We start from the raw sequence: 17,814 nt of genomic DNA, 5'->3' as shown, positions 1-17,814 counted from the left end.
TGTACCTGTGTGTGTGTATAACTGTGTGTGTGTGCACCTGTGTGTAACACATAAAACAGACCTTTGGGCTCCTCAGAAATCTTCAGAGGTACGTAGATTTAACCTGTTCCCAACTTGCTCATTCTCTTTCCCAGTGGTTCCCAGTCTCCTGAGACCACCACCACTTCTGGTTTTAAATGAAAATCCTGGCATGCTTGTGAACTTTCCTTCACACTCACCTCCTGTTGGGCCACTTCTGACCTAGTGTGTGCTGCTACAGGTTAACTCTGCAGTAGGCCTGGTCAGCCTGTGCTTGCTTGAATCTAACCCGACTTCAGAAAGTGTGGCATCGAATCAGCTCTGTAGGACACCAGGCTTGGAAACAGCAGGCTTGGCATTTTTGACGTTTTGGCAACTGTTACCATGGACGTAGTGAAGGAACTCCCAAGAACTAGGAGCAGAATAAGGCTCCTCACCCACAAGGTACATTTTTATTTAAACCAGCCAAGCTGGCAGGCATCTTTATCCCTGTTTTATCTATGAGGAAGTAGACTTGATGTAGTTACCTTGCTCAGGATTTCTTGCTAGATGTTAGGGGCTGGTACTGAAGCTTGTGGTGATATATTGTGTATCCTAATAAAATTTGCCTGAAGATCAGAGAAGCAGAGCAAGCCACAGCCACCACCTCTTAGCTCATCAACTAACTCCTCAGCCTGAAAGAGCTTCAGCCAAAAGGGCTTCAGCTGAAAGAAAAAGCCTTTAGTTCCTGTCTCCTCACGCCTTACATACCTTTCTCCGCCCAGCATTAAAGGCGTGTGTGCTTCCCAAGTGCTGGGATTAAAGGTGTATGCCACCACCGTCTGGCTCTGTGTTACTAGTTTGAATCAATCTCATGTAGTCCAGGGTGGCTTTAAACTCTCAGAGATCCAGGTGGATCTCTGCCTGCTGAGTACTAGGATTAAAGGTGTGTGCCACCACTGCCTGGCCTCTGTTTAATCTAGTGGCTTGTTCTGTTCTCTGATCTTCAGCCAAAGTTTATTAGGGTACACAATATATCACCACAGACGCTCAGCTGTGCAAAAAGCTAGTTCTTGATCTGCTGTAACTATCTTGCCTGTAAAACCAAGATGATGTTGCTTCTCATCCAGGTGATCTGATAATTTATTGAAAGCTCTTTAGCGCCATGCATGGCTTGACATAAATGACATGCAGAATGTCCCTCCCTCCACAGGCTCCCAAATGCTCCTGAAATCAGCAGTGTGGTTCATATCTTTTAGAACTTCTCTCACCTTTCCGAGGGTGTGTATTGTGATAGCCAAGCACTTCTGACCTGTTTGGAAAGGGACTTGGGTAATTTATACATTACTGGGCTCCACTCAAAACAGGAGTATGGTGGCTCAGCCCTATGATTACATCTGGCTGTTAGAATGTGTTAGCCTTGCCCCACCCTGGTTTGGGGAATCCAGAGCTACCCTTAGACCCAGGCTTATGGGGGCACTAAAAGCAGAGCAGACTTGGCAACCCATTCTATTATCCTATGAAGGGGAAACATGCCAGCTGAAAGGTCAGGAACCCAATTATAAAGTATTCCCAGATAGCTGAGCTCCAGGCATACAAGGTGAGATAAAATCCATTAGCCTGAAATCTCGGGTTAGTCACAGCCCCCACCCTTCTTAGAGGCATGGGTGGTGGCCAGTCCCTTCCACCTGCCTGGGGACTTCAGTGCATAAAATGCGGTGAGGGAGGAAAATGCTCGTCACTGTTTCCGGTGGGAGCATCCACTGTGGGTGCTGCCCAGGGCTCATTCTGGACATCATCCGTGGCTGCCTCAGTTAAAGGGTCGGACTGGTTGCTCCCCAGGAGGCTGAGAGGGCGTAACTAGTACAGAAATAGAGAAATGGATGCCTGTATGCGTGTAGGCACACTCAGCTACCCCACTCTGAAAAGCTATCGACAAGTATGTTCGAAGGTTTCGGCAGCATGGACAGACATGCACCGCTGGTCACTGAAACTGGATCCTCCGCTTCAGTCCCGGAAGGAGGGGGGCTGATTTGGGGGAGGGAGAGTGTCTTAGGGTTTCAGTTGTTTTGAAGAGACACCATGACCATGGTAACTCTTCAAAGGGAAGCTGGCTTACAGTCCATAGCGGGATGCAGGGTGGCCCACAGGCAGACAAGACACTAGAGAGGGAGCTGAGAGGTCTACATCCAGGTCAGCAGGCAGTGAGACACGGGGCCTGACTTGAGCATCTGAGACCTCAAAGCCCACCCCCCCAGTGACCCACTTCCTCCAAGGCCACACCTCCTAATAGTACCATTCCCGATGATCCTATGGGGGCCATTTTCATCCAAACCACCAAGAAAGCCTGCCTCTTCAGCTGTCCTTTGGCCCAGTAAGGGGAAAACCACCCTAATGTAGTCAGAAGAGGACTCGTTGGACTAGTAGCCTTTGGGGGTAACGGATGAAAGGCAGAATGAACACACGGGTAGTAAGGGCTTGGGAAAACACTTCCAATGATGAAGCCTGGGGTAGATGAGTGGAAAACACCCGTGACTGAGAAGCCGGGTGGAGAAGTAGCTCCCAGTGTTTTCACTGGGGGGTGGAATCATGCATGCAAGGACCATAGGTTGGTGGATGTGATGTGCACTTCTTCCTGAGGGCCAAGGCTGTCCCTGGAGACTTTCACCATACCTGGCCTTTGAACAGCTTCTTGCTGAGTAGAGCCCTTGGAGTCCTGAGTTCTGGGCAGGGGGCAACAGGAAGCTGGCATGCTATCAGGACAGATTCTGGGTTCTTGTGGTCATCTCTGAGCATGTCACAGATGGATACTGTATCCTCCAGAAGGAGAGAGGACCCAGACCCTTATGTACTGAGGCTACTTCACGTAGGTCAGGCTAATTCTGCTTGTCTGCATCACCTGCTTCACTCATGTCAGCCCCGTGTGGCAAGTTTTATTCTTGTCATTTGTGGATCAGTAGATGCATTTAGGGAGGCAAAAAGACTTTGTGAAGGTTTCCCACGCAACATATGGGAGGCAGCATTTGAACCCAGAGCTATATGATTCTTAAACTACCCATATACCCTGCTGCCTGGATATGCCCTGTTAAATCAGAATTCTTAAAACACTAACCAAGGACCAACCCAGTACATGTTGGTGGAATCCTGGATAGGTTGAGAGTCTGAGAATTTGGAGCAGAGAACTGTGAGACTTAAGGGGCTAAGATTCTCAAGCCTGAAGAAGAGAATGGTAAGAGTCATGGTCTTCTAGTGTCTGTGACCCAGGAGACCAACTCTTCATCTGAATGAGTAAGCTTAAGATGCAGCAGTAGGGATGCTGTGAAGGAACACATGGGAATTCCTTTACACACGAGCGTCAGTTCTTGAAACATTCCTGTGATCCTTCAATACATATTTGCAGAGGAGATGGTTTCGCTGCCAGATGCTGGGGATAAAATGGTGGTTGAAATACTGGCTAACATCCTTGAGAGGGTTCAATTCTGAGGGGCAGGAAACAGACCCATCAACAAGCAAAAGGGAGTGTGTGCCTGGCTCCCACCCCACTCTGGCTCAGGGCAGGCCTCCTAGTGAGGGCTAAGTGGAGATCACGAGAGCTCATGAATAAGGAGGAGGGAGCCAGGAGAAGACAGATAAGAAATGAACACAAAGCCATCTGCGGGCACTGGGACAGAGTTCTGTGGGGTGTGAGGGCAGCAGGTGGGCAATCCATCTTTGTGTCTTTGATTCTTACGCACAGCTCAAGAACAACTGTCTGAAGGCAAGGGGATACGTGTCTTGATCTTATGTAGAATCACATCTGACATGTTGATTGGAATCTAAGGCACAATGTATGTTAACTGTGGAAATACATCTTAGGTGTCACATAAGTCCAACATGGCCAGTATGTCCCCAGATGGTTGGACCAATCATGCTTTATCTGATTGAGCCCAAGTTTAACCAACTGGTTTCTGTTGGGGGGTCTGTGATATATAGAACACTAGGATCCCTGTATATGTCAGTCAGGGATAACTGACTAGAGCTCTGTGTCTCCACGCCTAGAGAGAATGGAATTCTGGCTCTCCTTGCTCGCTCGCGCTCTCTCTCTCTCTCTCTCTCTCTCTCTCTCTCTCTCTCTCTCTCTCTCTCTCTCTCTCCCTCCCTCCCTCCCTCCCTCCCTCCCTCTCTCCCTCCCCATCTTTCTTTCTTTTTCTTTTTGGTTTTTCGAGACAGGGTTTCTTTGTGTAGCCCTGGCTGTAGACTAGACTAGCCTTGAACTCAGAGATCCGCCTGCCTCTGCCTCCCGAGTGTTGGGATTAAAGGTGTGCACCACCGCTCTCCCTGCTTGGCTACATTGTGACATTAGTGAGACCATCAAGAAGAATCAGACCCACTCTGTGTATTACGAGGTACTCTTGACGGACCTGTCTCACTGGCTGCAGGTTCATTCCAGAGCAGGGACAGGAGCCCTTGAAAGGCAGAGGTGCTTATAGCATTATTTGTCTCCCCTTCAAAGGTTCCAGGCTAATAGTTGGAATTCATAAAAGCCAGCTGTGAGAATGGTGTGACTATAGATTCTGTAGTATTTCTGGGTCCCCAGTCTTTTTATAGCTCCCAGTGCATACTCCAACTAATTATTGAGCAGTGACTTTTGTGGACTTTTTTGTTTGTTTCCATGTTGGATTTGAACCCAGGGCCTCCTCACACATGGTAGGCAAGTGCTCTCCCACTGAGTTATGCCCTGCTGGAAGCTTATGTTTTAATACACATACTGCAAAGGAATCTTGGTCTCAAAGGTGACAATGTAGCCACAGTGGGGCTGACATAACTAAGTTGGGTCATTTTGGCTCTGGCTGATAAGCTTGGGATTTTGAATGTGATTGGATGTCATTTGGTAGTTAGGTGGATTCTTAAAAGAGATCTAAAAATTACCCAGCCATGGATGCAGCAATAAGAATTCAGCGTCTTCAGGTGGCAACATTGAAGATGACACTCATTTGGATGATGTGAAACCAGTTTTGTCTCTTGCTGCCATACCTCTTGTACAAGCTTTTCGGCCATCACCATGGTAGCCACCTTGTGTGCATCAGTGGGCAAAAACAGCTTAGCATGGATGCCTGTCAAAGAAGACCCACGGCTGCTTTTCTACCACATGCTGCATGAAACAGTTCTGTACACTTCTGCTCTCCCTTCCTACTTTTCTCTAAAATCTCTCCTGTGAATGCTCTTTCCTCCCTCCCTCCCTCCCTCTCTCCCTCCCTCCCTCCCTCCCTCCCTCCCTCCCTCCCTCCTTCCTTCCCCTTCCGCCCCCTCTCTCCCCCTCTCTCTCCCTCCCTCCCTGGAACATCACGTCATATGCCTTTGATCATTCACATCACATTCTCCTCCTTGGACATTCACAGCACACACAAACATGCACACCAAAAGCTATCAATATTCTTGCCACACATACCATACCCTTGGATGTTCACATCACACCCAAACCTGAGGATGCTTCTGCTATCACACACGATACAAACCTCTGAGACTGATCTGATACATCTGTCCCTCTGATACATTTAGACTCGCATACTACATTCACGTGCATACATCGCTTCACGCATACCTAGAAATTGCTTCGATGGTACGTGTGCGCATTCTTGAGCATTCACATCACAATACGCTCATGAATATTCACCTCACACATCTCAGGTCCTTTGCCTGTTGCTCTCAGATGCCGTGTGTGTGTGTGTGTGTGTGTGTGTGTGTGTGTGTGTGTGTGTGTGTGTGTGTGTGTGTGTTTGGGAGAATGTGTGTAATAACCCCGGTAAATACCTTTCTCAAGCTTTCTTGCTGACTGGATTCTCACTGGATTTAGCCAGTAAGATGTAACAGCGAGCGATTAAAGGGACAAGGAGCTAAGTATTCTTTCCTCTCTGTTTTTACACTGCCTGCTCAGCATCTCTGTGGTCCCAGGTTCAGTGGGCAGCCTTCTTTGGGATTCACGTTCCTGCAGGATGGCACACTCCTGGTAGCATCACTCTCTCCCACTGTCCCCAGACCTGGGGGGCGGTGGGGGTGCCTTTACTCTTGTTACTCTCTGAACTGCCTCTCCACACCCTGTTTTGTTTTTCAGCCCTCCTGACAGCTTTGTCCACACTGAAAACTCTTTTGAACTACCTGACGTGGGCTGCGTTTTCCTAACTGCATCCTGATGGATGTTGAGCCAACACCATGATCATGATGGATTTCATTGTGACACTTATACATGTATGTAAAGTGTTTTGATCATATTACTACCTCTTTGTCCTTCTCCTCTTTCCTAGTTATCTCTCTTCAACTTGGGGGCATCTCAATTTTTTTTCTCTAGAGTCCATATATGAAAGAACACACATGATACTTATTTTTTGAGTCTGGCTTATTGCACTTACCATCCATTTTCCAATAAATGACATGATTTTGTTCTTTGTGGCTGAATAGCACTACATTATGTATACATACGGCACTTTCTATGTTCATATGTGAATGGGCACCTAGGCTGATCCCACATTTTGGCTTTTGTGAATAGTTGATGATCAACACAGGCACTCGGGTGTCTCTGACATAGGCTAATTTTGATTCCTTTGCAGAATATCATCAGGAGCAACACTCACAGGAGAACATTCTCAGTCCTGGCCCACAGCCTCTCCTCCAGCTGTGGTCAGATCTGTTGTGTTGAATTGAACCCTGCCTATTCAATATTTGCTGAGTGAATGTGTCCAGTGCAATCCACCCACCCCCTACACTGGTCTAGTGTTTTTCTGGGATACAGGGACCTCTTATGCCTTCTTTAGGTACAAGCCTCATGGCAGTCCCTATCTTCTTGGATAGAGTCCATTTGGAGAATGAACAGTGCCTTTGTGGAAACTGAGAGGGCATTGTATAGGACCAGATTTTTGCATCGGTTGGCTGAATGTAGCTTCAGAAGCAAGTGGTTCATCACTACCTGGCTCCCCAGGAAAGAATGGGGTCATCTTTCTCTCTTCCTAAAGATTTATTGTGTGAGAACTGGTCACTGAATCCAAATCTAAAATCACAGCTCTGACGTGTCCTTGGGCAAACCACAGTTTGCTTTTGGGCTTTCTTGTTCTCAAAATTATGAGGTATTGTTGCCAGTCATTTATTACTGTTTTCAAAATGCCAAGGGAACTGTTTAATCTTGAACAAGTTTTATGCCAGCATGTGGGCCTCATTTTCTTCATTGGCAGTGTAAGGAAGTTGGATTCAGAGCCTGGTCAGGGCAGCTGTTGGTTCCTGAGCATCAGGGATCTGGCCGGTCTCTGCAGTACAAGTCATATCCACAAGGAGGTGCCACACACAAATGTATATATCGCCCGGGTACTCCTGGCCAAGAGCTGGGCTGTGGGTCAGAAAGCTCACTGGTTTCTCTCTTTTCCGATGCTTTCTAGCACGTTATTACCGCCAGGTGGCCATCTGCCTATTGCAAACCGAGTCAAGACCCCGATGGCCACTGCAAACACACAACTCTATCGCAAGGAAAAAAGTCACCAACCAAATCGTTAATGCATTAGCTTAATGCATCAGAGGGAGCTGACAGGATTAAGCTGAGATCACTAAGAGGGTGCGGGAACTCGGGAGAGGTAAAACGTGAAAGGGTAGGAAGAACTGGGGAGAAGGGCATGGGTACCAGCATGCAAGCGGGTTGCCGTGTGCTTGATTCGATTTCTCGTATTTTTCCTAGAAGGGATGACTTGCTAGATTGGCCCTGTCGTCCAGTGTCCCACATCTCTCTGGTACTCACCAGAGATGATGCCAGAGGAAAGCAGGGTTGAAGAAGATCTCTAATTGACAGATGAGGGGAGACCAGGGCCGGGGAGTGGAGCGGCTTGCTCGCTAGTCCTTGGCAGAGCTGGGTCTTCTGTCCAGTCCTCATGTGCCAGGATGCCAGGCTCAAGCAGAACACCCACGGTCCCGGAAGCAGTCAGAAGAGTGGGGTACCCTAGCATGGAGTGGGTTTGGGTGATTCTGTTTGTCCCAGCTCCTGGCATGTGACAGGAAGGCAGTGCTGACCTTGGCTTCACACGCAGCGGAGAGTGGAGCGAAGTGGGCTCTTTGAGTCACCTGCTTCTAGGCCTCTTGTTATATCTGGGGGTAATGAGGCCCAGAGAAGGTTGTCACTCGACAAGGTCTTAGGATGGAATCAAAAGCAAGAGACTAGGACTCCTGATTCCCACCCTGGGCTTTTGCTCAGATGTCCTGTGGGGCCTACTTGGTTCTAGCTTGGGATCCCTGGTGTTTGCTGGGAGCCTCTGGGCCTCCCCAATTGCCCTCAAATACTAGCTTCCTAGGAGCCAGGCCTATCCCTTGGCCAGCATCTCCTCCCCTGCTGGCCAAGTTCCTTGGCCTTTGTGAGACCTGTTGGGTAGAGCAGGAGATTACCCAGCATGCCAGGCCTGCGGAGGCCAGAGAACCAGGCTCTTGGCTCTGCACAGCTTTTCCTGGGATTACAAGATAATGCATTTGAAGAAACATTAACGCATCCAAGTTTATGGATTATATGGAAACAAAATCGTAATAATCTCCTCAGCCATCTGGTCTTTGATGCCACTTAGCCAGGACCTCCCAGAAAACCCTCTGGCCCCCACACAGGGCTGGGGCCAGGGATGGCCATTCTCCTCATCCCTTTGGTTAGGCCAGCATTTTCCAAGGGGCTTGGAAAGGCCAGGACCGTTTGTGTCTTCAGTGTCAGAGAGGTGGGCACGACAGCTGTAGCAGAGCAGAGATGTGGAAAACCATTCATTACCAATAAAGCTGCCTATGGGCCGCCGACCTGTTCCTGTAATGAAAACCCGACTTTGCATTTTGGAAAGCATCATTAGGCACACTTCTAGGCTTGGAGTGCTGGGAGGGGAATTTTTCTCCCGATGAGATGCTCAGATTTTCCTTCCTTCTAAAGAATTCTGAGCAATGGAACCCTGGCCCCTCCCTGCCTCCGAACAAGGGGATGAGGGTTCCCTGCAGCTGGGAATTTGGGTGATGTATTCCTGGTTGACAGATTGCAGCGTCGCCTGGAGCTTTGTAAAAAGGAATAAGAGGCTCACGGTAATGGTGCGCAGGGGCAAAGCACATGGATTTTTGGCTCTTGTACACCAAGTGTGAACTCACCTGTCTCTGTATGACCCTTGGCAAGTCCCCTATCTCCTGGGGTTATTACGTGGAATAAGTGTGCTTACTTAAATTTAAAATTTATTTGTCTATTTGTACGTGTGCAGCAGTGCATGTGTGGAAGTCAAAGAACAATGGAGGGAAGTTGGTCCGTGTTCTCTTTATACCACGAGGGCCCCTGGGACCTAATTCAGGTTGTCAAACTTAGAAGCGAGCACCTTTACCTGCTGAGTCATCTTTCCAGTCCTTGTTTTATCATTCATTCATTCATTCATTCATTTTTGTAGTGCTGGAGATTGAGCCCATAGACTCACATTTACTATGCAAACACTTTATCACTGAACCACTCCCCCATAGCCCTTTAGTGTCTGTATTTAAAGAAGAATCTCCATTAGAAGATTGGTTATTGCCAGGGCCCTGTTCACCCTGTATATGAATGTGGTTGGAGCTGATCGTTCACACCAGTGGCACGCTGGCAAATAAGCAGTTGGAGGTGATGGAAGGTGTGGGGGGGGTAAGTGTTGTTGAAATCACCTCATGCTGATTTCCACAGTGCAAATACTCCCACCAGCCTTGGCTTTGAGGTCCCACTAACTAGAGAGCTGAGAAGAGGCTCACACTATTAGTTCTCCACTGGTTGGTTCCACCAAAGCTGAAGCCTGCCACCCACAGATAGGAGAAGGCCCTTTAACAAGTATTACATGGTTCAGATGTAGCTCAGGGGGAGAGTACTTGTCTTGCACGCACAGGGCCCCCGGGTTGGATGGCAAGCACTGAAAATAGAATGGCAGGTGTTCATACTGGCTGGTAAATGGTCATTTTCTCAAAAGCCCCTCCCTTGCTCTGCTAGCCTTGGCCCTCTTCCAGAGAGCATCTTCATCTCTCGGCGATTCAGCCACTACAACAACTAGTCCCTGCTTCAGTGATTCAGCCAATGTGACTTCTGATTGGTCAAGACTGTGGTGGACCAATAAATAAATGATTTAGGCATTGCAGACCTTTGTCCTCAAAGATGTCAGTCAGGTCAGTCTATCTAGTGGCCCTGATTTATGGGCATAATGCTTGGATTATTACTGCCAGCTACTTTGTGAGGCCCCTCCCCTTACAGTCCCTGAGATGGCTATAAGACAAAGGCCAGGCCTTGTATCTGGAGTCTGAACTGGTGTAATAGGGATGTCTGTCTCCTTTAGAATAGAGTTTGTATATGGTTTGCTCAAATGATTACAAATGCAATCAATATGACCAGCTTCGCTGGTTTGGAATAATATTTCTTTTATTTCTCCAATTAGCTGCTTGAACAGACTTGATTATTCAGAAGTTTATTTAGGATAGCTCTTTTGAGGCTTCTTGCCCCATTGACTTGTTGGCTCCTTATGAAGGAAGTAGTCCTATTTTCAAATGCCAGGCAGGAAAACAATTCAAGTCAGATCAGTTGGCTAGCTGGCAGGCTGGGTTGGTGGCTGCTATTGTGCTTTGCTCAGGACTCACAGCCTGAGTGATGTGCCAAAGTAGTTGGATTCAGGCAATATGGAGCCAGGCAGGCGGTAGAAATGGGTGGGATGGGTTGGAGGTGACAATAATGTGGTGAGGTCTGTGGTGAAGCGGCACATGGATGTCACCAGCCACCTGTGGCCCCATGGGAACCTGGGCCTTGCGTCAACAATCTGTCTTTTATTTTCAAAAGAAACCACATATATGTGGGGATTTATTTAGGGGGCATAGTTGGCATCCAATAAAACACAAATGTAATGAGTTCTCACATATTTACACATTCTGTGTATGTAACCCTCATTCATGTAAGGATCTGGTCAACTTCTACATTGAGAAATACCCCCTTGCTTCTTTCTGGTCACTGGGTTCTCCTGCCCCCACCAGGGATAACTATTGACTTAAAAAGACAGAGATGAACTTCCTTTGGCCTTGGAGTTCCTGTAACAACTGTACAGGAGGCATTCTTTTGTAACTATCCTCTCAGGCACTTTCTGATCTATGCACATTGTTGTTTTTTATTTTGTTTTGAGACAGGGTCTCACTCTATAATCCAGGCTGGCTTTGAACTCGCCACCTTCCTGCCTCAGCTTCTCAAGACTTTGGCTTTCCATGCCCAGCTCCATTATCAGGATTTATTCATGTTCCATGCCCCCCTGGGCCATTCCTTTCTGGTGCTGAGTATGACCAAATGCCCACATTTGTCTGTGCATGCTTTTTCTGAGGAGCACACATGTGGCTTGCTTCCCCTTGTGGGCTATCATGACTAAAGCTACCATGAACTTTCAAGGGCCTCTTTTTGTACATGCATGCATTCAGTTTATCTTAGATGTGCACAGATACATGAGCAGGCAATAGACTGGTGCATTCATTGATCATTTTCTTTAAAGATGACATCATTTGCACTGCCACAGTGTGTGTGAGTTCTGGGGACTCCCCTTTTCATTGGCACTCTCAGCCAATCTAGGGGCTGTGTAGTGGTACGCCAGTGTGGATTTAACTTGTGTTTCCCTGACGAATGACGGCTTTGATCATCTTTACATATACTTATTGGCTAGCCAGTATCTTCTTTTGTAAAGTTTGTTTTCTGGGGCTGAAGAGTTAGTCGTAGATGTCTTGTCTAGCAGGTGAGAGACCCTGGGCCAGCCCATAGCATTGCAAGAGAAAAAGAGAAAACAAAAACAAACAAACAAGCAACCAAAACAAACTTCCCTTTCAACTCCTTGTCTTCCTTTTTTTTTTAACTTGAGGTAATTCATTATCATCATTATTGTTGTTGTTTAACATTAGTGTGTGTGCGCGCGCGCGTGCGCGCGCGCGCGCGCGTGCGTGCACACGCACACATGGAGGACAGTCTGTGGTAGTTGGTTCTCACCATCTACCATTTGGATCTGGGGGATCTAACTCAGGTCTTCCGTCCAATGGCAAGTATCTTTACCTGCTGAGCTGTCTTGCTGACCCTTATTAGTTTGTATTTCATGTACATCACACACACACACACACACACACACACACACACACACACACACACACACACTGTTTAGGTTTTATTTTGCTAGTGACTTCTATTTTAACCCATTGTGGTCAGAGAACATGCTGTATGATTTTAATCTTTTGAGATTTGTCAGTTATTGTCTCAAGTAGATGGGCTATTTTGGTGTCTCTTCCTTGTAATTTTGGGTAGGCTGATTTTTGATACTGGGATTGAACTTGGGCTTTGCAACATACTAGACAACAACTCCACTTAGCTACACTACCAACCCTCTTTTATTGGAATTCCACAAAAATTATAATCCAGAGATGTTGAGTATTGTTTTCTCTGGAAGAATCTCAAGTAAATCAAAGTAGACGTATCTCTAGTTGATTGTCTACGTATCAGTTGTCTACATATTTCATGACTTTTTGGTTAGTGGTTCAACCCATTATTGAGAAAATATATAAAAATAGCTATGTTTGTAGATTTGTTTGTGTCTCCTCTAGCTTATATTGTATTACCTGTATCTTTTGAAGCTCTGCCTTGGATGCACATATGTTCACGATGGTGAAGACTTTCTGACGAATTGATCTTTTCATCATTACAGTGTTCCCCATTTGCTTCCAATGAAAGGGCTGTTTGCTGAATACAGACAAGATTTTTTCATCTCTTTACTTTCAAACTGTGTCCTTACCTTTAAAGTATGTTTCCTGAAAATAGCCTGATTCAAGCTTGTTTTTTTATCCAAATAATTAATGACACATTCTACTTTTCTTCTCAGCACCCTCCCCCGTTCCTTTCCTTTCACCTCTTCATCTTCCTTTTTATTTTTGTGCCTTCATTTCTGCTACTTTTATTATTGACATGGCTTTGAGTTTACAGATCCTTTCTTTTAGTCTGCTCAGTCCATTATGAAATCACTTATTCATTTCAAAGTTAAGTTTTTTCCCTTTAGGCCTAGAATTTCTATTTGATTATTCTCTAAAGTTTCTCACTCTCAAATGCAATTCTCTTTTTACCTTTATGCTTTCCACTAATTTCCTAAAATATTTGTTATTGCTGTTTCAAAGCCCTTGTCTGTTAATTCTATTATCCAGGCCACCTGTAGGTCTGCTTCTATCGACTATTTCTCTCTTGATACCACTTGTCATTCTTCTTTACATTTATGAGAGTTTTGAATCACAGGTATATAAAATGAAAGTAGCAGAAATTAAAGCAGGCAATTTTTGCTCTTGGAAACGTATTTTTTTATTCTTTCAGCAGAAACCAAAATAATGGAGCCATTGGTTTCAGATGTCTTGAGTGGTGTCCAACCTCTCCATTGGAAGCTAAATGATTATATGATCTCAGTGTGATTTCCTGTCCTGGCTCCATATTTTCATTATGTGGAAGGGCCCTTGCTCTGCTTTCTAGCTCAAGTCTGCACGCTACTGTATACTCAGTGAAAGTCCTATGGGGGAGAAAGGTCATTCATGACTGTCATCTCTGCATTAAAATTCAATATGCCGTTCCAGGGAATCTTGGTTCTCCTTAATTCAGTAAAATATCCCTAACACTGCAGGCTGGCTTCTCTGCAACCCCACAAATAATAAGGAAGAGTGAAATCAGCCTCTAGTCCCTACTGACTTATGAAAGACCTGTCTCCATCTTTAGAATTTAGCTCCTTTAGATTCCTCTTCATCCTTAATTCTCTGTGGGCTTGACTTTTTAATGCATTTTCTGGCATTTTCTCATTGTTACAATGGGAAAGAGTGGCTATCTTCATGGGTTTGTCCAAATTATCTGTAAGCCCAGATCTTGTTCCTTTAGTGTGAAATCATTCCATTTTCAAGATAACAAAAACTTTCAAGTATTAAAAAAAAAAATAACACGCAGAACAAAAAAAAAAAATGATTCTGTGAGCTAGAATAGCCCCTGAGACTTTATTTTGGAGTCCCTGGTCTATTTCCCTGAAGAAACAATGTAAAGGTTTTTAAGATGTGCTGGTACTTAGGCAATGATGAGCTTGAGTTCTTCATGTCCTTCCTAAGTGTCATGGTAAGGAAAATGCTAAGAATGTGCTTGATAAGACAGTGAGTACTCACAGACACACCTCCAGCCACTGAAGTCTCTGGATTACATCAAGGCCTACCTTAAGTCCAAACACGATGGTGTTTTCTAGGAGAAGAAGAAGAGTTCAGGGGACACACACACACACACACACACACTTGGGGAAGCGAAATTGCCAATAGTCTCAAGCATCAAGTGCATTGTATTGTATAACCCCCACATCCTGGACACCATGCCAAACTGCCTTTTCTCCAAACCCAGTCTGTCTCTGTGAGGTAGATCAGAATGCCTCACAGAGGACCCGAAGTGAAGGGGCTGATGGGAACTGAGCCGTTCATTCCCAGTGAAGCCCACTTCATTCCATCAGATCTTACTTCCTGTGATGGAGATCATTTCCCCATCCATTTCATTGGGAACAGTTAATCTTAGACTTCTCTAATGAAACTTTTAATAAGTCCAATGATAAAACTCTTCACAGAGTATATCACTCTTTGGGAGTTAGAGTTCTGTCAAAAGCTTTTCCCAGAGGTTTGTAACTGATCAGCGAAAAAGAAAACCAGGAATCTGTTCTTTTGAGAGTCGGAGGCAACATGGTGGGTAGGGAGGTAAGAGTGAGCATGTGGGGATGCTGGGTTTGTTATGTGTCTCCTTTCTTCAGCCTGCCACACTGATTAGAGATTGCTGATGACTGATACCTGGAATAGCCTTTCATCTCAACTCAGTGGCCTTTTCTTTTTCCTCATCCCCAGTCTTTTCTTCCCAACCCTCTGCTTCTCTTCAGTATGGTAGTTTCAGTTCAGCATTAGAGTTCACGTGATTCCCCCTCTGAAGCTGGAGACGCTGGTCCTCTGTGGTTTCTCAGAGTTCTTACATTTTTACCTTTCTTGAAAATTTAAAATCCTCAATTAATTAAATGCACTCAAACACACACGATTTTGGTTAAGTAGATAAATGCTAAAAACAATATAATTCTCACGGATATCTTTATGCAGTGTGTTAAGTGAAGAAGTGACATGCTTAATGAGGCACTTTGCAGAAATCCAAAGGTTAATTCAGAAGATTAAATAAATACTCGGAAGTGCACACACAATTCTTATAAACAGTTTTATATATGGTTCAAAATAGATGACACATATTTAATAGCAATGCTGTAAAATTCTAAATCTAATTTGGAATTATTAAATAAACAAATGCTCCAAAGCATATCAATTCTCTCAGAGGCAGTAACCAAATGGACAGGACTGTTTTTCAGTGGCTAACGCTGCTTTAAAAACGCAGGCTCAGGAGGGATCGTGGGGGAAGCAAAACCTTGGATTTTATATCGTCAATAAATGAGGTTCAGAACTCAGCTCAGACCTGGCCTCAAACTCAGTAGAGGCATGGAAGGGGCCAAGAGGTGGGAGTTCTAATAGATCCATCATGTATAGCACCACAGTGCCTAGTTTAGTATTCATTCCTCCTTCCAGGGTTCTGTGACATGACATGGAAGCAGGGCCAGACCTATATCTGTAGGAATTGAATCTTGGATGGCTAGTTTATGGGGTGGAAAATGGCTTACTGTGACTGAGTCAGTCAGGGCTGGGGCAGCAGGGACCCATATCCTGGTGTTGATGCCTTCTTTCCTACAGAGGAAAGAGCCCATATTTGGGTGGAGAAGTCCTGAGGTTCAGACTCAGAGTCAACACTCACCAATAGGCTGGATCAATTAGCTGCACCAACCTTCAGCCTTCATTCATACAGAATGAGGCTCATGGTGTTTTTCTTTGAAATCTATAATGGACATGAGTTCTCGGTAAATCACCCAAAGTGCTGCATACAGTGTTAATTTGGATCTACTCCACCGAAGATAATCAACTCATTCCAAAAAAAAAAAAAAAAAAAAAAAGCCGGCACTAAATACTTACCATGTACCTGGTAGGCATTTGGGGGTGGATGGGCAGAATGGTGAATAAGAATTACCCTTGGTAGAAGGATATGGTGTTAACCCATGGAGGTCTTTCCCCCTGTTTGAGGTCTACATTGGAAATGCACTTTGACCAATGTTCTAGCCTCATGTAACTTGGCACAGTGAATACATCATCTTTGCTTTCCAAGCATATACTCTCCAGTTTCTGGCAATAGCATTTGTCCACCCAGGATAGAGTGAAATGTGGCAGATCAGTTCCGTAGTGACCCAGGTGAGTTCCTGGCATGCCTCAGGCTACTTTCCTAGTTGGGAAATAGGACTGACTGTCATTTCCCGGTTATAGGAGGGTAAGTGAAAGTTTAGAGAGCTAGGACCTGGCTGCGGTGGCTGTGTAAATGAGGTTGTATCTCTGCCTGCCCACAACATGTTCATCAGATAGGAATGGCAGTCCCTGGAACAGACCCTGTTTCCATCGATTAGGCCGGGAGCGGCTGTCTGACCTGATTTGCCCAGCTCCTCCATCACATCAATTCACTCATGAATCTGAAATACAGACACTGAGAAGATGAGCTGCTGAGTTGTGAGGTTGAGGAGGGGTGCCCCAAAGAGTCTGAGCCGGTCAGCCTGGCCCCAGGATGACCACGGAAGAGCTCAGTGATGGATGAGCTAGAACCACATTATCTAGATGAATTCATTTACAGAGAAGCCTGGGAACAAAGGACCACTGGAAGCAGGAGAGAGGGAGGGAGAACCCGGACTGTCTTTCTAGCTCCCGTGGCTGCCTTCCTTTCCTCTTCAGCGCTTCCTCAAGGACCCCATAGTTTTCACTTAAATACTCTACCAATTACGCTAGTTTGGGAGGGAGTTTCCTTTCTTTGCAATTCAGTGATTCCTGATCAAGATGGTGTCTCACAGGCTGTATCTCCCACTCCATGGATGGGTGCTGAGCACATGGGTGAGTGCCCAAGGGCTGTGAAAGTACACGGGAGAAAGGAGCCACAGCTCAGTGGACCACAGCCTGAGAAAAGAGGTGTAGAAACAAATGCTTATACCCTGCTGAGAATGCAGGGAAGGGGCTAGCTTCTGGATACAGCTGGGATGTCTGTAAGGGAGTGTTAGCCAAGTGTCTTCTGTGAAACCACGTGGGGCGTGAGTGCCGTCTGTCTCCAGAGTTATCACTCCCTTCCTTTATGGCTCTGGTGCTCCATTGGCTTGGCCCAAGGTTCTCAAGATGCTCCCTGATTCCCCATGGTGCCCTCCACCAGCCCTGCATTGATTCAGCAATTCCCAATCTTATCCTCCTCTTCCTTTTCTTTTGATGTTAACTCCTGTATCCTAGTAATGAAAGAGCTTGCAATGTGGGTGACCGATAAGATCTGATTTGTCTTTGGGGTTTCTGGGCCTTCCCAAGCTTCTGACCTCCACAGTTGGAACCTAGCCGACCCTCAGTCTGGGACTTTGTTTCATGTCCTGTTCTGTATCAAACACATGGTAGGTGCTTAGGAGACATTTGTGGAAGTGAATTTAGGGGAATATACTTGACATAATCGTATGTTCTTCTAGGGGCCTTTGGTAGACTGAAGGGATCTGTAGAGCCCTGAGGCTCTGGAAGAATAGAGAAGAGGGAAGAGGTGAGTCTTAGCAGCAGTTAGGGATGTGTTTGGAGGGAGGTAACCGAAGACATGTTTTGGCAACTACATTACTTGGGATAGTTCAACTGCCAGAGCAGAGACACCAAGACTGGAGTGTCTTCACACGATATAAGTTTATTTTTTGCTCA

The 17,814-nt window shown here is 45.8% G+C and overlaps 1 long non-coding RNA gene across 1 annotated transcript in view; it reads left to right on the top strand.

The window, feature by feature from the left end:
- Positions 1-17,814, top strand: part of LOC121829575 (uncharacterized) — a 114,667-nt gene continuing 96,853 nt past the window's right edge. The window contains exons 1-2 of the long non-coding RNA XR_013042531.1: positions 1-462; positions 6,089-6,222. This is a non-coding gene — a long non-coding RNA (uncharacterized LOC121829575). The remainder of the gene's footprint in view (positions 463-6,088; positions 6,223-17,814) is intronic.

This window comes from Peromyscus maniculatus, chromosome 1, assembly GCF_049852395.1.
Source record: "Peromyscus maniculatus bairdii isolate BWxNUB_F1_BW_parent chromosome 1, HU_Pman_BW_mat_3.1, whole genome shotgun sequence".
Taxonomy (NCBI): domain Eukaryota; kingdom Metazoa; phylum Chordata; class Mammalia; order Rodentia; family Cricetidae; genus Peromyscus; species Peromyscus maniculatus.
The sequence above is the reverse complement of the archived record's forward strand: the minus strand, read 5'-3'. Positions and strand labels throughout refer to the sequence as shown.